A 23276-nucleotide genomic window follows, 5' to 3' on the forward strand; every position below is an offset into this window, starting at 1 on the left:
TTTTAAGCATTTCCTCAACATTTAGAAATGCAGTAAGGATTCTTTTCTGCCTGGTGGATTATAAAGGCCCTTGGAGTTCCATGAATAACTTCGATTATACCTTTCTATCTCCAACTCCATCGAAACAAAATCACCTCCATGATGTCAAAACAAATGGTTATTTTGAGGTACTCATCTTACTGACATTTCAGCAGAAGAGCAAAAGCTAACACATTTGGTCACTCCATTATTTTTCTAAATCTTTTTTATTGATTGATTTGAGAGAGAGAGGAAGGGAAAGAGAGAGAGAAACATTGATTTACTATTCTACTTATTTATGCATTACTGGTTGATGTTTGTATGTGCCCTGACCGAGGATTGAACCTGCAACCTTGGTATATCCAGACAATACTCTAACCAGCTGAACTACCTAGCCAGGGCCGATGGCCCCTTTCTTAAAAAAGTGTCTTCATTTGGATTCCTGGACCTCACTCTCTTGGATCCCCTCATTCCCCACTGCCTGCTTCTTAGCACACTCTGTGCCAGTTTCTCTTAAGACCCCTGCCCTACAAACACAACAGTGCCTCTTTGCCCAGTGCCGGCGCCACTTCTCTGCTAAAATGCCTCCTCCTGGGATTTCATGCAGCTTCGCAGTGTTGAATGTCACCTGGGTGCTCGGATTCCTACAAGTGTGTCTCTAGCCTCAGTCTCTCCCCTGAACTCAAGTCTCCCATGTCTCCCATGTCTGACTCTACAGCACCTCTACTTAATGTTTGTCAAGCATCTCAATGTAAACCTATCCAAACTGGAAATTTGTTCATGTTCTATAATCTTTCCCAGTTCAGTAAATGGTACCTCCCCTCATCAAATGCTCAACCCAAATTCTTGAAATCATTTTTAACTGCTCTCTTTCATACCACATGCAGTCTGCCTTGGAAATCACATGGACTCTCTACTTTAGATACATATCCAGAATGAGCCACAAATTCTCACATTCTCAATGCTAGCAGTCTGATCCAAGTCAGCCTCATCTGTCCCTTGGACCACTGCAATAGCCATGTCTTGGCTCCTTGTTTCTACCCTTACCTTCCTGCAGGCAGTATTTGACATAGCAACCACAATAATGTTGTTTTAAAAAAAACAACAAAACAAAAAACACAAGCAAGATATAACCAAAGACACTGAAATAGAGAACAGGCTGACAGGGACAGGAGGGGAGGGAATTTCAGGGGAAAAGAGGAAGAGTTTACAGAAACAATTATAAAGCACACATGGACAAACACTAGGCAGAGTGGAAATGGGAGGGAGGTGGGGAGGGCTGAGGGGGGTGGGCTGGGATGGGAGTAAAAAATAGAAAACTGTACTTGAACAACAATTTAAAAAAATACAAGTCAGATTTTTGCCAGCCTGTTCCATCCCTGTAATGTACTTCCATTTCCCTGAGTACAATCCAACTTTTTACCACAGACGACAAAATACTATGCAGTCTGCCACCTTTGTACCTGTCTGACTTTGTCTTATTCCATCCCCCCCACATTGTGAACCTCATTTGCCTTCTCACTAGTCCTTAAAAATCTCAAAACCCCTGCAGGCTCCTACCTCAGAATCTCTGCACTTAGAAATTTCTCGTTCTGAAATGTTCTTTCCCAGAATATTTATGACTTGATTCCCTAGTTCTTTTTAGTCTCCAATCAAATGGTACCTGGTTGAGAGGATTTCTTACATTGTACCCCTGACATATTCTATATTTACCCTGGATGATTTTTCTTCATATAATCACCTAATAATATTTTGTGTGTATACATTCTGCTTCCCCACACTAGAATGTAAAGTCTGTGAGAATAAGAAATATGTGTTTTTCACTGCTATATCTCTTAGAAGAGTCTCTGTCACATAGAAAATGCCCAATACATGTTATTTTTACTAAAATGATTAATAAATATTTACTGAGTGCCTTCTAGGTACCAGGCAATGACTGTGCTAGGTTCTGGTGATGTAAAAACAAGGAAGGTGTAAACTCCACTTTGTAAATATACGCCGTGAAACCATTAAAGCCCTAGAGGAGAGCATTGGCAGGAAAATCTCAGATATTCCACGCAGCAAGATTTTTACTGATACATCCCCTAGAGCAAGGGACATAAAGGAAAGAATAAACAAATGGGATCTCATCAAAATTAAAAGCTTCTGTTTGGCTAAGGAAAACAGTAAAAAGAGAAGCAACAGTTTGGGAAAACATATTTTCCAATGACACCTCAGACAAAGGTTTAATCTCCAAAATATACAAAGAACTCACTGGACTCCACTCAAAGAAGATGAGCAACCCAATTAAAAAATGGTCAAAGGACTTGAACAGACACTTCTCCAAGGAGGACATACAGAGGATCCAGAGACACATGAAAAGATGCTGGATATCGCTAGCTATCAGAGAGATGCAAATTAAAACCACAATGAGATACCACTTTACACCAGTCAGAATGCCTATCATAAACAAAGAAACAAACAACAAGTGCTGGAGAGGTTGTGAGGAAAAGAGGACCCTAGTTCACTGTTGGTGGGATTGCAGACTGGTACACCCATTATGGAAAACAGTATGGAATTTTCTAAGAAAACTAAAAATGAACGTGACTTTTGACCCAGCAATTCCACTGTTAGGATTATATCCTAAGAACCCTGAAGCACCAATCCAAAAGAACTTATGCACCCCGATGTTCATAGCAGCACAATTTACAATAGCCAAGAGTTGGAAGCAACCTAGATGCCTATCGGTAAATCACTGGATCAAAAAACTATGGTACATATACACAATGGAATTCTATGCAGCAGAAAGAAAAAAGGAGCTTTTACCTTTTGCAACATCATGGATGGAACTGGAAAGCATTATGCTGAGCGAAATAAGCCAGGTGGTGAAAGACAAATACCATATGATATCACTGTTAACAGGAATCTAAACAACAAAAAAAATAAGCAAGCAAAATATGACCAAAGACACTGAAATACGGAACAGGCTGACAGGGTCCAGAGGGGAGAGGGGAGAAAATCATAGGAGAAAAGGGGATGGACTCACATGAACAAGTATAAAGGACACATGGACAATAACTAAGGTGGGGGGCGGAAATGGGAGGGAGGTGGGGAGCACTGGGGGGCCAGGGCTGGGAATATAAGACAGAAAACTGTACTTGAACAAGAATTAAATAAAAATAAGTAAATAAAGAGCTCAGCATGAAAGACAAAAAAAAAGAACCTATGTATACTATATTTCTCTGGTAGGAAAATAATGTTCCACCTCCCTAATGATATCCATATCCTAATTCCTGAAATATGTGAATGTTTTACATGGCAAAAGGAACTTTGCTGATATGATTAAGTCAAGGATCTTGAGATGGGAAGATGACCCTGACTTATCCAAGTGGACCCAATGTAATTATAAGGCTCTGTATGAGAGGCAGTAGTGTTAGGTGTGAATGTGTTATAATTCTAACTGTGAGAATAGAAGAGTCATGAGTCAAAAAATGCAAGAACCTTCTAGAAGCTAAAATAGGCAAAGACATAGATATCCCTTAGAGCCCTATTGACACCCAATTTTAGTTGAGTGAGACCCATTTTGAACTTCTGACCTCCAGAATTGTTAGATAATGAATTAGTGTTGTTTTCAGCCACTAAGCTTATAGTAATTTGTTAATGCAGCAATAATAAACTAATAGAGATCTTGGAAACTGGAAGTAGGAAGTTGTTGTAACAAATACCTAACAATGTCGAAGTGGCTGGAATGGTGGAATGTGGAAGAGGAATGGTGTAAAAGATAAATAGTAAATGAATTTTGAGGAGCATGATACAAAAAGCCTAAATCGCTTTGAACAAACTATCATTAGAAATATGGACTTTGCCCTGGCTGGTGTAGCTCAGTGGATTGAGCACAGGCCTGTGAACCAGAGGATCGCAGTTTGATTCCCAGTCGGGGCACATGCCTGGGTTGCAGGTCAGTTCCCAGAAGGGGACACATGAGAGGCAACCATACATTAATGTTTCTTTCCCTCTCTCCTTCTCTTCCCCTCTAAAGATAAATAAATAAAATCTTTAAAAAAAAGAAATATGGATTTTAATGGCTCTGCTAATTAAGAGTCAAAAGGAAGTGAGAAGCACAGTAGAGAAAATCTATACGGTCTCGGAGAATACTTAAATCATTATAAGCTGATGACTACTAGAAAGATGAGTAAAAATACTGCTGATAAGGGCTCAGAAGGAAACAAAAAAGATATTGGAAACTGGAAGAAAAAGAAGGCCTGTCATATAGCAGCGGAAAGTTTTGCAGAACTGTGTCCTACAGTTATATGAAAGGCATAATTTATAACTGATGAACTTGCATTTTTTTCTGAGGAGGTTCCCAAGCAAACGGCTTAAAGATTTGACTTGGTTTCTTCCTGCTTCTTATAGTAAAATGCAAGAGGAGAGATATAAGCAAGAGGGAAGAACGTAACTGAAAAGAAGCAAGACTTGATAAAATGGAATATTCTTGACTATCCAGATTGCTAACATTCAGGCAATCAATGTCAAGAAAAAGTGTTCTGGATGGAAAGTCATGAGTGTGGCTGGACAACTTTTTTTCTAATGTCTCAGAAGGTCACAGTATTCAGTCACAGAGAAGTCTTTTTGAAGAGATTAGGCAGGTGATTCATGGATCCCCTCAGCCACATCGCAGAACACAAAAATAAAGATATGACTACCCATGAAAGGCCTGCAGAGGAGCTTCTTGTCTCATGGCATGAATTCCTGTGACATACACAGGAGACTCATAAGGGTCTTGATAATTCTATACTAGCAGAGACATTGTCAGCTTGGACTGGAAACGATAGAGAGGTGGACATGAAAAATGGCTACAGAACCCCCCAAAATCCCAGAGTCAGGAGACAGGCTGTAAAACTGTGCAGCTGCAAATAAAGGCCGCTCCTGATGAAAGAAAGGAAGGTGACTACCAGGGCGGGTCCTCAACATCAGAGGGAAGAGTCATACGTCCAGAGAGAGCTGAAAACCACAGAGAATTAGTCCCACGCTTTTAAACCTAATGTTGATGTCTCAGCTGCATTTTAAAGTTGCTCGGGACGGTTGAACTTTATTTCCCCCTTCCCATCCTCCATTTTTGAATTGAAACAGCTATAATTGGTATCTCATGCCTGTCCCATCATTGTGGAGCAAATAACTTGTTTCTTGAGTTTCCCTGGTTTGCACATTAAGAGGAATTATACCTCAGAAGGGATTAGACCCAGAGCTTCACCCATACTTGATTTAGATAATCTAGATGAAGATGTGTAGGACTTTTGAGAAGATGAGATTTCAATGAGATTTCAGACTTAGAAGTTGATTATTTATTGAGTTGAGACATTTGGGAATCTTGGAATTGGGTGACTGTAATTTGCATATGAGGTGGCAATGCATTGTAGGGGTTCAGAGAGAGAACTTTCATATGCGGTGTACTGATACCCCAAAGATGCCTACACCTTAATCTTCAAAACCTGTGAATATGTTACCTTATGTTATCTTACAAATACAGTGCCTCTCCTGATGTCTTTCTCTGCTTTATTGTCTGCTTTTTTACTGCCAAAGAAGATACCTGAACAAGATGGTGCTCTAGGCTAAATTGTAAGAGAAAGGTGATACTCAGACTTGGACAACTGCCCACGATGTTCATAAGTAATGTTTTAGATAACTGCTGTGGAAACAAACTCCCATTCCTTCTGGCTTCATGAATAAATATGATGAATTCTATAACTATTCCTGGGCTCCTAACAGCTAAAGTGACACCACTATCAGCTGCAACTCTGGGAGGAAGCCCTGAAAGCACATCTTCCTGAGAAGCACTCGCTCAGCAGGGGAGCCGAAGCATGTCACTGGGGCAAATCAGCCATGTGTCCTGTACTCTCCTCAGCACAGCAGTTAAGTGGGAGAGCACCCATTATAAAAACTAGGTATTTTAATTTCCATACAATAATTTTCATTAGCTTGTTTCTTCAATGATTCATAACACAAGAGTTACCATAGCTTGAAGTGTTTATTATTGGATGGCTATTGGTTTGAAGACCTGTTAAGCTTCAAATACATTTTCTGTACTGTCAAAAAGAGATATTATAAAATGCTTCTAATTATCAGTTTAAATAAAATGTCTCTGTAGCCAATAACACAGACTCCTTTTCTCTTTATTTTCAGTGCCATGTAAACCACAGATAAAAATAAAAGTTGTTCTAAAATATTTGGAGTTATGTTGAAAAGATATGTTTCTCGCCCATATGGAGACAATAACCTAAAGAAAAATAAACAAAGGCAATTATGAAACAGTATGATAAATGCTGAATAAGAAGCATGGTCCAATGTGGAAAGAGATCGTGAATTAACCTAAAAATCACTAAATTGTATCACTGGGAAATATCAAAGGCATATATTAGGGAAGTTTATTTTACTCATCATTTCATTATTAACAAAGGCACAGCATAATAAAATTATTTCTGCATAAACCTTACTCATCACCATTAAATTGTGTTTTAATCCTAGGCCATTTCCAAGAGAACTATTAAGGTAATGCTAATAAATTGGTAGTTCAGAGTTTGTCATTTGTTGCCTGTTCCAAGAAGATGGATTTATTGAACAGAATCAGTATAAATACAAAAATTAGCAAAAATACTATTTCCTTGGTTAATACCAGCCACTGAATACCATAAACTGTCACACGGAACATTATTCTTCTGGGGCAGACTGATAACCTCATGCACGTTAGCAAGTCCATGCTCTCTCTATCCGAGGTAAATCTCTAAATAAGTTACTCAAATTCATTCGGACAGTAGTGGTCAGATCTAAGATTTTAACTTGAGCTTTATAGACTCCAAAACTTCTCACAACATGCAGATTGTAGCACAAAAACATTATGCTTAACTCCAAGTGTCTTAGCTTGAGATGTTTCAAAAGAATATTTATTTGCATGCCGTTAGTTATATTTATAGACAACATTTCTTTGGTCTGGTCAAATGTCATTTAAGCCTGGAAGATTTAAATCCAGTTTTGCAAAGCAGAAGGACATCTCAGGAAAAGTACAGAAATACGATAGAAGTATGATATGATAGGACAGAGAAGGAAATAGACAGAATTGGATTGTTACAGGGTTTTAATTCCTCGCACAACAGGATCTATAGTTTCTATTTGGATTTTGTTGACTGGTGCGCCAGTCTCTCACCATTTCTATGTAATCACAGTGATTGCTGTTTAAATGTTTAGCAGAGCACTCCCACTAAATACACATTCTTTCAAATCTTCTCACCTGTCATTCTGGACTGTGTAGCATGTTTAACCAGAGGTTTGGTCAAGCCAAACGAGTGCCAATGCTGGGATCAGCTCACATCCACCTGTATTTAGAGTGAAATTCCAAACACTCCCCAGAGCTGCCATCTTTCAGGTCATCCACATCCCACACAGAGCCCGTTTGTCCAGTGTGGGAGGAGGGGTCGTCAGGGCTCACTGCGTTTCTGACTAAGGAGGGATGGTGTACCAGGAGGGGAAATGCCGCATGCTTGATGTTTTTAGACTATTCTCAGAATAATTTACTACAATTATTTTTATATCAGCCAAGACCACCTATACGTCAAATACAGTTTTAGCTATCAACTTTGCATTTTTTCTTCTTATGCAAAGGAATATATGTCAGAAGTCACAAGATCTCTGATTCCTTCATCACTGGTACATTCCAGCCTCTTGTCCCCTGGCCTTCCCTTCCTCTCAAGCATTATCTCTACATTTTCTATTGAAGATTCTTTGCAAACATATTAGGGATGGCTGTCAATCTGAAAATTTTATCTTTCATATAAAGTGGACTGAGGTAATCATCCTTCTGGGCCCTCAAAAATGTGATTCTTAAAAGAATTCTTTAATGATTTTAGAGAGAGAGAGAGAGACATTGATGTGAGAAACATGGATCGGTTGCCTCCCATATGTGCCCCACCCAGGGATCAAACTCACAACCTGGGTATGTGCCCTGACCAGGAATCTAATCCATAACCTTCTGGTGGATGGAGGACACTCCTAGGAACTGATCCACACCTGCCAGGACAAAGGCCTGATTTTTTTTTTTCTAATTCAGAGATTATATGGTGTTAGGTCCTCTTGTAGGTCTGTTAGAGAACATGTAAAATAATCCATCGCTTTACCAAAAAATGAGGAATTTGAGGCAACTTGTACCATATGATAGACAGTGCAGCTAGGCTGTCTTTTTAAATTATGTTTCAGAAAATGATCTGATCAACATTTGTTACAACGAGCCAAAATAATAAATTCCATTTAAAATATAAGTATGAAAAGGAAAAAGAAAGACACTGAAGGAGTGATACGGGAAAGTCATTTACCCCATTAAAGGCGGGTATAAAGTGTGTCAAAGGCACTTGTTTCAGAGTGTTTATGTTCTGTAACAAGTAGATGTATGAACAGAGAAGTGTCTCAGTTTTCTCATTGGTAAAATGGGCATAATGAAACCTGCCTCGTGGAATTGATAGAGAAATTAATGAATACTTGGAAAGTACTTGAAATACTACCTTACTGTCTGGAAGGTAGTATTTACTTACTACCTTACCTTACTACCTTACTCATGGAAACACTTAATACACTGTGTCACTGTCATTATAATAAATAATTAAGTAAAAAGATCCGTTTATATCTAAGGAGGAAGACATTCAGACCAGCCCATCATATACGTACCTCAGGGAATATAACTGAGGTACGTATACTGTTGTACAACCGTCATTTCCAAATGACTTCTCTGTTGACAACTTTCTCTTCAGAGGCTACAGAAGTTAAGCTGTCGCATTTTTAGCCACCCTTGTAGCTAGCCATGGCTATAGGACAAAATATTGGCCAATAGGCTATATGCAGAAAGCTGACAAGGGTTTCTGGAAAACTTTTTGCTGACTCTGAGCTGTTTATATAAACCATTCCTGAACTCAGAATACTTTGGGCTTCTGACATCCACATTTCCTATGGCAGTTGTAAAACTCCAGCAAAAACAGTCATTAAAAGTGGAACTCGTGTTTTTGGACTAACACACAGTGCCTGCAGTGAATTACACAAACTAAATACAGTTGTTTTTCTTCTGTCCTCAGAGTCATCATTAGACAGTTAATAAATCTAGGGATTATTTTTAAGCAAAACAAGTTTTTGCCTTTACAGTACATGCTTTGCAGTAATAGTCAAGTCTTCAAAATGATGAGAAGATGCTAAACTCAGATTCTGTCTTCTCAGACTTAATTCCTAGAAACGAACCAAGATGCATAGAAAATTCTTTAGACACCCAGACTTTCTAAAACATTGTTAATTTGCTGTCTCAAATTTCACTTGAAGAATTTCAGTATGTTTAAAAAATGGAAGTGAAATATTCATCTATCACCTTCTTTTTACAGATACAATACCAGGTACATAATGACTTACTTTGGTAGATTTATTGCAGAATAATAAGCAAAGCCAAGATAAGTAAGAATACAGTTTAAAATGTACCACACCTGGTCTACTTTTTCTACTAGGTTCATCAAATCAATCAGTGAAAACATAATAGGTGAGAAAATAATGGTTGGTGATATCATTTGCAATCACATATACATACTATTTATCAGAGAGATAATTTTATTTATTTTTTAAAATATTTTATTTATTTATTTATCTTTAGAGGAGAAGGAGAGAGGAAGAGAAACATTAATGTATGGTTGCCTTTCATACGTCCCCTGCTGGGAGTTGGCCTGCAGGGAACCGACCTGCAACCCAGGCATGTGCCCCGACTGGGAATCGAACCTCGATCCTCTGGTTTGCAGGCCTGTGCTCAATCCACTGAGCTACACCAGACAGGGCCTAGATCATTTTAATTCAGTAAAAAATCACCAAATGACCTACTAAACATCTACCACAACTCTACCTTTCCTCCAAATTTTTACCACCCATAGAACATTGGAACATTAAAATTCTTGTGGATTTTCACTGGCATGGTTCCAGGTTTAAATGTTTGCCAGCAGTTAGGGTGAAAGTCCTCATTAAATTGATGACAGGGCTCCCACTTGAGTTAGTGAGAGGCGCAAGGCAAATAACTTCATACTCGGGAAGACTAGCACACATATGAAAATGGCTGAAATCTCAGGACTCTAAAATGACTAATTAGAAATTTTGAAACCCCAAGTCCCTCAAAGAACTTGCAAAGTAAGGCATGTTGGGTCCACTGAATGCTGTTTTGGAAAAACAAAAATAATCACTGTAAAAAAAGTCTTTCTTTTTTTTCTTTCCATTTCAGGTTCTTATGTTTGATGAGGAATGTAGGAACTTACAGGCTTTGAAGGCCTTAAGAATTCAGTTTCAAGGCTTTTTTACTCAGGAACTGGGAAGTGAAAAACAGAAAATACGTAGTTTTCACCACAAGATTGTATCTTAAGAGTTCTACAGGGAAATCGGAATAATTAATTGTTGGGGTCACTGTGATTACTTAGTTTTACTTTGGTATTACTTAGGTATTACCGGAAATTACTTAGCTTTAGGTTAAACCATTTACTTTTAAATAAATCCTATGATTACTTTTTTTAGTAATGCAAATAAATGCACATTCTCAGAGAGGCTTGTGTTCCTAATCATGAAAGTGTACCCTATTTCCTATTTCTCATAAAATTCATTTTGAATAAATAAGTATAAAACATATTTTTGATGTAAAAGTCCTCTTAGTCATAGTTATTCTATACTTCTGTACTAAAGCATACTCCATTTAAGAGTTTTCTATTGCAGAATAATTTTTTTACCATAGCATTCAAAAGCCTCATCAGCCCTGTATCAGCTTTGCAATGTAAAAGCAGACTTCCTTCCCAATGGGAAAAGCAAAAAGATTAGAAATATCATAAAGATTTAAGATAATAAATCCTTCCTAAAGATTTTTTTTTTAATAATGAAGGTCAGGCCCTGGTCAGGTAGCTCATTTGGTTAGAGCGTCCTGATAATGCCAAGGTTGTGGGTTCGGTCCCCGGTCAAGGCACATATGTTTCTCCTTCTCTCTCCCTCCCTCCCTCATTTAAATAAATAAATATCAATAAACAATAAAAGTCAATAGTAAACCCCATGATGAAAAGTTGCAAAGCTACAAATCATGCTCAACAGCCAAGGTCCAGAGGCCAAGGAGCTAGTCAGAAAGAGACCACATTAGAGAATAAATCAGAATACAAAGGTAAGAGGGTGCAACCTGACAAAGGAAACCAGGAGAAGAGGCTTGGACTCAAACTAGGGAGAGGGGAACTCTTGTCCACTCTCCCAAACGTTAGGCAGCTCGCAAGACCTGCACAGGCAAGACTCATGCTGCTGTCCAATTAAATGTACACTATTCTTTACAACTTGAAACTATCTAAATTCAAAAGTTTTGAGAGCAAAAACGACAGAAAATAATTCCAAGGGAGGAGAAAATCATTAAGTACAAGGGTGACTGTAGTGACATTAAATGAGTGAGGTAGAAATAACCTAAATATCTACCAATACGGAATGTTAACTAAACTGTACTACACACACTGAAACTGATACTGTTAATAAAACTATTAACTATAATAAAAACTATGAAGTTTACACAGTAAAATAAAAATGTTTCTAAAATATGTAACATGACAAACATTCATACTGTTTATGAATGACTGCAACCTGGTCCAGAAATATGTGCCTATTGAAACGTATCATATGCATCATTGCGCTTTCCCATGTGTATTATGAATACTCTAAGACTGCAGTTACATATCTAAATTAAAGATAGCATTAAAACACTTGCCGAGTTACCCTTCTACTGGGTCGTACCAATTACTCAGCCTGGTAGAGTCCATTTTCCAGCACATTTACCAACTGTAAATGTTATATTACATTTTAACTTTTGGGTTTAGTTTAAAAATTATTTTTCATTCTGCTTCCTTAATATTTAGTGAGGTTGCATCTGTTCATACTTATTGTCCATTCACTTTTCTTCTATGACTAGACTGTCTTTTCCCATTTTTATTGATATTTTCCTTATGGTTAAGTAGATTATTTCCTATATTAAAGGTTAAAAAGAAAAAATAAATGTATTATATTTTTAAAAAGACACTTAACTGTGAAGACTTGTATTGTACTTGACATGTTGATACTGTGACCACCGGTTCACACATAGACATGTATCTCTATTGTTTTATAGTTCATAAAGCATTTTCACATACTGTGCATTGTTTGATATTATTTTTACAGATTAGATTTCATGAATTAAGTTTTATGCTGTTTATTATGGGAAGTATCAACTTTACCTTACAATAAGTGTGAGGTTCCTATGCGTTACTGAGAAGTTCTTTAGACTTCTCATAGTCAAATGTTCTAAGTTTCAATTTAAGATTCCTCTTGCGAGGTATCTGGCCATCTGCAAAACCGTTTCCCTGTGCATTAAATTGAAGTGTACCTTTGAATGCTGTCTGGGGAGTCAATCAGACAGCATTATTTGACTGCCAAATCCCCTACAAGTGTTAGGGAACATACTTCCCACTTTACTTGTGACGTGGTTCTGCAGTACCCCACAGAGAGCAGTGCTGTAGGTAAGCTCTAACATAAAGTATTTGTTATTGATTGTTTGGTGGTTGTGATATGTATTTATGATCCATTTGAAACACTTTGCAATGAAATATACTATAAAGTAAAATTACCTTGAAAATGCCATGGTTCCAGAAAAATAGATATGGTAACCAGCTATTATTGAAACCTGAAGTTGATTTGTTTTGGTTTCATGCTCAGAGATAATCACAGAAGAAAACCTGATATCTAGCCATGAAAATACCTAAAAAAAAAAAAAAACTTGTCAAAAGCTATCAGTCCTAAGAACTATTTTCCTACCAGCACTTAGAATGATTGAATCTGGTTAACTTAGTGCCAAATACATTAGACTCAATAAGTTAGCCTTATATGATTAATATCACAAAATATCCCACTAACTAGTCATTTTCCATAAAGCCTCTTAGTGTTGTTTCAAAACAAGTTTATAACTTGATTTTGTATAATTTGATTTTGTAATAATGCTTTTCATTTCCCGGACTGACACAGTAACCTTTCTGGTGTGCACATTATTCGTGTGCGGCTCTGCTTGGTTTCGTAATTAAACCCTGAGTAACATGGCTCTGCCTGAAACAGCATGCGACTGAGAGGGTCTAGGTACAGCTGTTTATGCATTTTTTTCTTTTAACTTACCAAGTTAACTGCCATTTTAGCTTCTAGTTAAGGCTTGAATTACCTTAACCTAAATCAAATTTTCACAAAACAAGTAAAAATCTCATACCATAACAGAATTCCTGGAATTTGTGGAGAGAAAATATGTTGATAGAGAGATTGAAGAAATGTAGGGAGCCAGCTATGTGTGGTTATATGAATTAAAACATTACACTATCATGGATTTCTGACAAAACACAGATTTTTCTACTACTCTATTTTAGATCTATACTTACATGTTTGAAAATAGTGAGGTAATGTAGGAGGATGAGAAAATTTTACAAAGACAAATATAACCTTTCAAGTGGTCATTTATTCAGCAGACACATTTATGATGTGCTCTAAATGAGGAGGCTGTTGTGTTGGAGATAAAGTTAAAAAGCAAAAAAGCACAGTTTGATTTTAAGTAGTTCACAGTCACAGAAAAAAAAACAATAATGAAGTGTAAGTGCTACAATGAATGTGGGAGAAATCACAATAAAAACAGATATTTGTCTTTTTTCACCTTCTAAGAAGTAGCATTTGTCAGCAAAGCCTGATTATATAGTTACTGTTTTTCTAAGAAAAGTGTCAGTAGCTGCAAAAATGGGGAGCCCAAAGAGGCATTTACTAGCTTTGTGATACAAGCACCTGGGAAAATCTTTAAGAATTGATAAGGTTAAAGATTGGTGACAATGATGGAAGGGAGACCTTAGAAAAAGTAGTCAAATTGCAGTGCAACAGAGAGTCGTGGAGAAAGATCGAGAGACAAAGAAGCTGGTACAAGGAGTGGATCACTGATTGCTAAAAAAGAAGAAACTAGGTCAGACTGTTAGGAAGTGTACTTCGGTTCCAGGTGGTGGAATTCCCCTCCTGGGGTGTCAAAATCATCTGGTGAAAATAAAGGTTACTCTACAGTGTTGTTTTTAGAAGGATTTCTGTGCTTCTCCAGATGCATCTGTATTTGAGATTGGATTTAAGGTTAGCTGAGTAGGTCAAGGTGGCATGCAAAATTTGGTTGGAAGTTAGGTATGAAAGTGATACGGCAAAAGAGTAGAAAGAGGTGCTTTTTCTGAAAGTAGATGAGGATTAGGGAAAGACTTCACAAGTGCAGTTGTTGATGTCAATAAAAGAGACATATGTCAAGAAAGGCTAATGAAAGTCTAGTTTAAAAGAAATGGACAAAATTGGGGAAACCAGACACTATGAACCTAATGAAGGTTTGCAATTGGAAATGAGTAGTATTATCTAAATTTTAGCACCTATAAAAGCAGGAACCACTAATCAAACATGTAGATATAACTGCCACATTATAGGATATATATGAGGGATAAAAAAGCAAGTTAAGACACGTGAAAATGCAATCAACCAAAACCAAAGTATGTATATTCTATAGGACAAAAACCAGGTTTCTGCAAACAAGGGAAGAAGGGAAAATGGTCAAAAAAAATATGAGACAAATAACAGCCCAATACAACATGGACCTTGTAGTCAAACTAAAGGAAACATACCAACTGGAAAAGCTTTCTTTGGAAAAGGAAATTTGAATATGTCATTGATATCAGATAATATCAAATAATTAATGGTAACTCTTATAGGTGTCAACACAGATATCATAGATAGTTTTAAAATTTCTTATCAGAGATACATACTATAGCATTTATGGATGACTATATGAAAATGACATAATGATTACAGTTTAAAAATACTCTGGCAAAGAATACACAAAAAATTATTTAATGTTTTTTTTAAATTTGTATATGGGTGCTCATTAAATACTTTTTACCTTTTGTATAGTTTTAAAATTTTCTATAATAAAAAGCAAAAAGCCCTGGCTGGTGTAGCTCAGTGGATTGAGTGCGGGCCTGCGAACTACATGATCAGAGTTCGATTCCCAGTCAGGGCACACGCCTGGGTTGCAGGCCAGTTCCCAGCAGGGGACTCATGGGAGGCAACCATACATTGATATTTCTCTCTTTCTCTCCTTCCTTTCATCTCTAAAGATAAATAAATAAAATTTTAAAAAAAAGTAAAAAATACAGATGACAAAGTAAAGGTTTTCCTGCTCCTTTCTAGAGCTCTGAAATCACAATTCTGAAATTTCCATTTGGTTCTTTATCATACACTCTTTGTCTCTGCTAATATATCTTAGCTTTTTATTCACTGTAAACATATTATCCTTCATAACTCTGAACGCCAAAGGAATAGCTGCAAAGACTTGGACAGTTTCCCAAAGCACTTAGGGCGTTAGATTTCCAACTCTCACCTTTCTAGGGTCCTCCCTCACGTTTTAGAGACTTCGGTTTTCTTGAAGTCTGTATCCTAGTTGTTTGGCAATAAAAGCATTCATGTTCTTTTAAGGCTTTAAGCTGTATCATAAATAATCTACTTCAGCCTGCTTTTAGTCCAGGAGTCATGAACTGGCAAAAATCTCCATATGCTATTTCCTTCTTCCACATTAGCTCTAAAATCTGCCTGTTTTTTTTTATTTTCTCTCCAGTGCTTTACATTATTTTTAAAAGTTTGTATCCACTTATTGTTGTTATCTGTGGAAGGGCTGTGCTTGCTTGGAACTTCAGTGGCATACCACACACACACTTACCTAAGGCTGAAATCAAATAACGAGGCTGTAAGAATATTAAAGGGCATAAGAATAACATTAGATGTTCCGAGAAAAAATAATACATGAAAAGATCATTGCAGTAGTAAAGAATGGGTGTAAAGAAATGAAAATATTGCAAAAGTTCTCATTTGTTAGAGATGTGGTATTAATTCTAAAAATAATAATATACTCAAATTCTAGGGTTGCTAATACATGGATCGATGGGGTGGGAATATTGTAGACTAGCTGACGATAAATTTGGTAAAATGGATTAGTATCATATTCCAATGAGCTTCATGTGACAAGCTAAGATATTTTAACCCTTTCTTGTAGAGGGACTAGAAAGGAAAAATGGGAAAAACTATTCATATAGCAACTAGAGTTCATTGGAAGAAAATTTACAGAAGCCCCAAAGTTAGGTAATATATTTGACCTAAAATTGAAACAGAACTTATGGTGATCACCATACAATGTATACAAATATCAAATCATTATATTGTATACGTGAAACTAGTATAATGTTGTATGTCAATTACACTTCAATTAAAAAAAAACAGTGAAATCTATATCCTAAGTAAATCTGTAATTTTTATACTTAATAGTTATTGCTTTATAATCCATGTTTTCTTAAGTAAGCAAGAAAGAAGTATATCCCTAACACACTGAATCTATCTATCAATAGTGAGCCTGAGAATAAATTGTCATTTATTAGCAAGAAACTATTCATTTTAAAAATAAAACTAAACGTGACCTTATGACTTTCTCAGGATAGTTTTGGACTTACGACATCAACAGTAGGCTCCAAACAGGCCCTCAAAAAGAAAATAGCCATTCCACAAATGGGTAGAAATTTTAAAAGTGAGATTAATATTGTCCTTACTAACCTTTTCTGAGAATAAATTTTAGCATGTAGCTCTGAAAATAAATAATACATAAACATGGTTTTCCTCCAAAAGGAAACACAATTTTTAAGAAATAGGTTGTGAATACATAAAACATATTATCTGGAGGACGGGTAGTATTGGCTCGCGGGAACTGCAGGCTTGTTACAGCACACTGCCACTAACATTTTTTTCTGAGCTTTCTCCTTATGCCTGTACCAGTTTTAACTTCCATCCTATATAAATAAAATAGTAGTAACAATTTTAATAGTTACCATTGTTGAATACTAATTAGGCATTACAAACCATCTGAGGTATATTATACTTGTAATTTAACTATTGGCATGCATTTACCATGAAGGTATCATTGCTTCATTATGCAGATAAAGAAATTATCAGGGGGCAGGGGTAGTATAGCAATGGGCAACCAAGATCACAGAGCTGTGAATGGTATCAGCTCAGTTTAGCATGAAAGACCTCTTTGTCCTTGACATGATATTGTGCTGCCATCCAAGATATAACACTACTGCAATATCGCCTGCACCACTAGCTAGACATGACCATCACTAACACAAATGTAGCATCTGTGTGCCGGTTCATCATGACCATCACTAACACAAATGTAGCATCTGTGTGCCGGTTCATCACTGTCCCCCAAAGCAGTGCAGTACCTTCAACAGCCTATCCTGCTCACACTGCTGGCTGGATGAAAATCTGAGAAACTAAAATTATATATGATTCACCTTCCCACTAGTGGATTACTGCAGCAAGGCAGATAAAATTGAGTCATAGTTTAGACATTAAAAAGAAATGGATGTTTAAATAACTATATGCAGAGAAATGTATATTTTGTACTGTCAGGGTTCTAAAAAGAGAAGTACCACCTCTTCATCTGATTGTTTTGTAAATTAGAGTTTTGGAGGTACAGCCTTCCCTAAAGCTAGACATCTTTAGAGCCAAAGCCAATTATGAATGATATTGGGGCTTAAATAACATTGGTTCTATTGCATGCCCAATCTGCCTCCAGCAGCACCGATGATGTGTGCCCTACATTTAGTAATCTGGCAGCCTAACTGCAGGGTTTCCAGGGCAGGGTGTCATGGGAATTTGTTTTCCCAACCACAGGGACTGATGCTTCAGACCTGAGATCATTTTTTTATTTTTAAAGAAAAAAATATCTACTGCTTATTTTTTAGATATAATTTACAGTTTCAAATGTTAAGGGTATACTCCCTTCCAGTTTCTGTATGATGATAAGCTACTTGTAATGCTTTTACATGGTTGCATTTAATATTCATTGATGTATTAATATTAATCTGCATTTAGAATTGCTGTGTGTGCGAGAGGGTTGGGGCAACCATCTCTCTCCAACCCCATTGCCAGGTGCCATCTAGGCCACAGTCCTAATATGAGATTCACAGAGGGCTCATATATTGGCACAGAGGGCAGTAAACTCATGAATATTTTAACTGGCACAACATTGTGTGTATATACATTATGGCCAGGGGACAGACAGGTGCTTCTTGCGGAGTCTCAGTGAGGTCTGTGACACAGAAAAGGGAACCACCACCTTACAAAGACTTGGGTGTGCTTTTAAAATTTCACTACAATTATGCTCTGAAAGTAGCTTTCATCTTAATTATTCCTTTATAGATAATTCAAGTGGGTTTAAAATTATATTTAATTGACAAAGGGGGGAGCACAATTGCTCATGAGGTAGCAATCTCTTCTTATTTTTGATGATCTGAATGCCAGATGTTTATGTTTTTATTTGTCTCTGTTCCGAGTGTGATATGGAGAAAACCACAGACTTCTGGAGTCAGCATCCCTGTGCTCCTCCTGTGCCCCAAGAAATGGAGAGGGTTTGGCATAAAAAGATGTAGGAACCTCCTTGATGTACATCCTGACATAGTGGTAATAAAATCTAAGCTTTGCGTGCTGACTTCTGGCATTGAATGCATTCTGTACAATCTGATTCATCAGAATGGAATGGAACAGATTTAGTGCTTCCTTCGAAGGTTATGCCTAAAGATTCATTTTAATCTCCTTAAACAAGGCCACTTCATTCCCTTTTAACACTTGATGGAATCAGCTGCGGTTTAGAGCTAGCTATACCAAGGGTCCAAATCGAATCCACACTATTTACTTATTGGATTTTAAAGAGTTACATAATTGAAAACAGGCAAACAAATGTGCTACTTCTTTTTAAACTGTCTAGACCTATACTGTGAATACTGTTACCTGTGCAGTTAGAGCTGCACTTCTATTGACTTTCAGCCATTCATTTATTTCATAATTTTCAACACCTACCCTGAAATGCCAGACACTCTTTAACACAGCATAGTATTTCAGCAATAGAAGAAAGGACAGATGACTAAACATGCTGTGCTAATTATATCACATGTCCTACATCATCAGCAAGCCTGGAAACTTGTGGAATGAGATTAACAACATAGTTAAAAATATTAGAGATAACATCTAGTTGGGAGATGACCTCAGAAATTAACGTGATTACAAAAGAGGGATAAAGCATTTATTCTTGCATAATTAGGAATGGGTGACAAGGCTTGTCAGAATGAATCTGAGCAGGATAATGTCAATTTTAGTGATATGGGAGGCACTCAATATGTTTAGGTACCATACTGAGATACAAATGACAGGAAATGAGGTGAAACAGGTTTTCTGAGACACGATTGTGAAAAGCATTATCACCTAATGAGGGTCCATGGCCATTAAGAACTTGAGATATAGATCCCTGGCTGGTGTAGCTCAGTGGATTGAGCTCGGGCATGTGAACCACACAATCACAGTTCGATTCCCAGTCAGGGCACATGCCTGGGTTGCAGGCCAGTTCCCAGCAGGGGACCCACGAGAGGCAACCATACATTGATATGTCTCTCCTTCTCTCCTTCCCTTCCCCTCTAAAGATAAATAAATACAAATCTTAAAAAAAAAGCTGAGAAGTGGGAATTTAAAAAAAAAGAACTTGAGATATAGAAACAACAATAAAATAGTAAAACAGACTTCCAGCCAAGATGGAGGCGTAGGTGGAAACACTGTGCCTCCTTGCACAACCAAGTCTAAAGACAACAAAGTTTTAGCAACAAAAATGCAGCCAAAACGCAGAAAACTGAACTGTATGGAAGTCCGACAACAACGAACCATTTAGCCAGACCGATAAGAGGGGCGGAGTCAGCGGTGGAGTAGGGTCGGGCAGGAAAGATCAGCGGGACCTACCCAGGAGCACAGACAGAGGTTGGCAGATCCCAGGCACAGGGTGGCAATGGGAAGACCCAGTGAGGGTGCAAGGTGGCTGGCTGACTATGGTCACACATTTGTGTGTAGATAAACCAAGCAAAGGAGTGAGCAGTGAGACAGACCGCTCAGGCTAGGGCCCCAGCGATGGGAATTAGAGCCTGAAAGCACCAACTGGAATGACTTTTGGGGTCGAGGTGCCAGGAGAGGCTCCCTGGATATAGGAGGCTCCCTGGGAAATAGGGCAAATGTAATGGCATAATCAACAAAATATATTAAAAAATAATAAAACAATTTTAAAGTCTCATCATCCACACAATTCAAGATTGGCTTAGGTAATGAAAAAAGAGGATTATGCAAGCCTTAGCCAAAAATATCACTGATAACAATTTATGGACAATATTAAAGACAATACTTGAGTAATCTAAGAGCTATTCTATATTTAACATGCAACTCTGGTCTGTTTTCTCAACCATTAAGTGGCTTTAAATATACAGGGGTAAGCAAAAGTAGGTGTATAGTTGTAATAAAAAAATAATACAATAATTAATAAGTAATAATACAAGAATGAGCTCTTTGACATGTTCATCACAACTGTAGACCTACTTTTGCCCACCCCTGTATGTAATATCCTTACTTCCTTCCCAATCCCTTTAAATCTTGTTCTCCAGTGAGCTTTATTTTATGAAAAAGACTGAAAAGCCAGAAGAGAATCAGGTGTTGCCTGGAGAAGAGAATGGAAAATTAAACAAATCACTCATAGTCTGTAACTGGGATGTGATTAATGTCAAAATAATAAATCCTGCTTTGACAACAGCCTAGAAACCATACGGTGGCCCCAAGCCCTTTACTTGTCAGGAGCTCCAGCCACCCCCCCCCCCCCCGCCTCCGCCCGCGCCGCTAAAACAAGCAAGCTACATTCATTAGAGAAAGAGCCAGGCCAGTTGTCTGAGAAGCAAAGACCGCCAGCCATGAGATTCGATGACTCATTCATCAGAAAAAAAAACCTCTCAAGAAGAATAAAGCTAAGAATGTGGAACTTGTGCTTTAACATCAGTTTATGAGTCTAAAAAGGTAGTATATAGAATATTATAGTCAATGTACACATAAAGCACCATTTAACATTTTAAAAGGATGAAATCTAAACTAGTCTTATTATAAAGTACTGAGATACACGTACACAAACCCACATGCTCTTGTCTCTTTGTTTTAACAAGCAAGGGACAAAGTTACAGACTGATCTAGAAAGCAGGGCACGTTTTAACTGGGAAGCGCTAAAAGAGACAAATGGGCTCCTTCTGTGAGGGTCCTACAGAACACTTAAAAGCAGAACTGTTGAACTTACCAGTTTGCCTTATTAGGAGTCAACTTGGCACTTTGTTTTATAATCATTGTCTCATTGCTCCTTTCCACAACTATCACAATTGCACAGACTCATGACACTTGCAACTGTTTAATGTGGAGAACAAGCAGTGCCATTTGTCATCTTTTATTTTCACATATCTCTAACCAGAGGACCAGCCACTGAGGGAAGCAAGTAAGAAGTACAGTCACGGTCAGCCTGGGAAGCCCAGGACGTGATGCTGGAAATAGGCAGACGGATTTGGGGAGAATGCAATCAGCTGGTAAAAAGGGAAAAATGACTCTGCCCTAACATTATTTAAAAACATGTGTTCTCTTTCTTTATGTGCAATATGTGAGTTGCACCAATCTTTAGCAAAAATTTTGGTTTGGAAATATAAGTGGAATAAAGCAAATTTCATTGTTTGAAGGACAATTGCCATCATGTTTATGCTAATGTATTTCTTTCTCTCTCAGGTGATTAAATTATTGTTGACTGCCATTTATAATCACTCTAATGTTCTTACTTTTAATCAAAAAGTTGATTGTGATAAAATACTGAGTACAACCTGCCAAAATTTTGATCAGAGATAGAGAATTAGGCAGTCCCTAACAACCAAGGAAAAGAAAAAAGGATTATTTCTTTCCTGACTTACAAATAGAGAACACATGGTTATAACGTGAATGTCATTTGATCCTAAAGTTAACTAATATATCAGGGTGCCCTTCCAAAAACAATTTTCTTCTGAAGATGAGCAATCAATAGATATGCATATAACTTTTGCAAGTCATTTGTCTCCTTTAAGTTAACAATCTTTGAATATCAATCATAACCTTTTCCTTGAGAATTCCAATAAGTAAGAATTCCACTCATTTTTTTGTAGAAATAACCTAATGTAGGAAGAAAAATATATTCCTAGAGGTATTAATCATAGTGTTATTTTAATAGAAATTTGAATAACCAAAAGCCCTAAAATAAAGTAACAATTAGGTATATTTACTACAAATATAAGCTAGAATATCACATTACAATTGAAATTATTTTAATAACAACATTTTAAGTAGGAGACAGATATAAGCTCATAAATTAATTAATAGTTTGATCATTAAAAACTCACCCAGGACACTACATTGAAACATTCATAACAGCCCTAAACTGGAAAAAGCTCAAATGTCCACAACAGTACAATGAGAATATACTGTATGATACTTAGACAATGTAATGCATCAAATGTAAATGAACTATAGCTACAAGCAATAAAACAGATGGAACTCAATAATATGTTGAGCAAAGGTACAAAACATAAAATAAGATGCAATTATATAAAATTAAACAACAATGTTACTTAGAGAGGTATGTATAGGCAGTGAAAGTCCAAATAAATTAACATAATAAAAGGAAGAACATGATTATTACAAGGTCAAGATAGTGACTCTCTCCAATGAAAAATAAAAAGACTACAATCAAGGAGCTAAATCACGCAAAGAGCTTCTAGGATGTTGACAGGGTCCTGTTTCTTTACCTGGGCAGTAGTTCTGTAGATGATTATTTTTATATTAACTGTTTTCTTTACTTTCATATCTAAAAGGATATGCTTTACAATAATAAGTGTTTGTAAAAGTAAGTGAGAATACCTATTTTTTCATAGCTCTGGAGAATTAGCAGAAATAGAAATTGAACTACAACTAGAATAATAAATAGAATTAATAAAAGAGAGAGTGGAAGGAATTTCCAAAGACATGAAACTACATGGCCAAAAGGAAAGATTTAGGAAAACAAAATAGATGTTTGGTTGCACCAATAGGTATGTGAAGGAGAATAAAGAGAAATTAAGCTGGAACATTATAGGCAAAAGAGGCTCCTGAACACTAAGCGAACTGGGTACAGCATTAGGAGGAAGGCAATGGAATGTTACCTGACTGGGTGATGATGTGATGATGATGATAATAATAATAATGCAGACCTGGATCATTCTTTCGCTCTCCCTATG

Source organism: Sturnira hondurensis, unplaced genomic scaffold (genome assembly GCF_014824575.4).
Source record: "Sturnira hondurensis isolate 20B ecotype Veracruz unplaced genomic scaffold, ASM1482457v3 Scaffold0001812, whole genome shotgun sequence".
NCBI lineage: Eukaryota > Metazoa > Chordata > Mammalia > Chiroptera > Phyllostomidae > Sturnira > Sturnira hondurensis.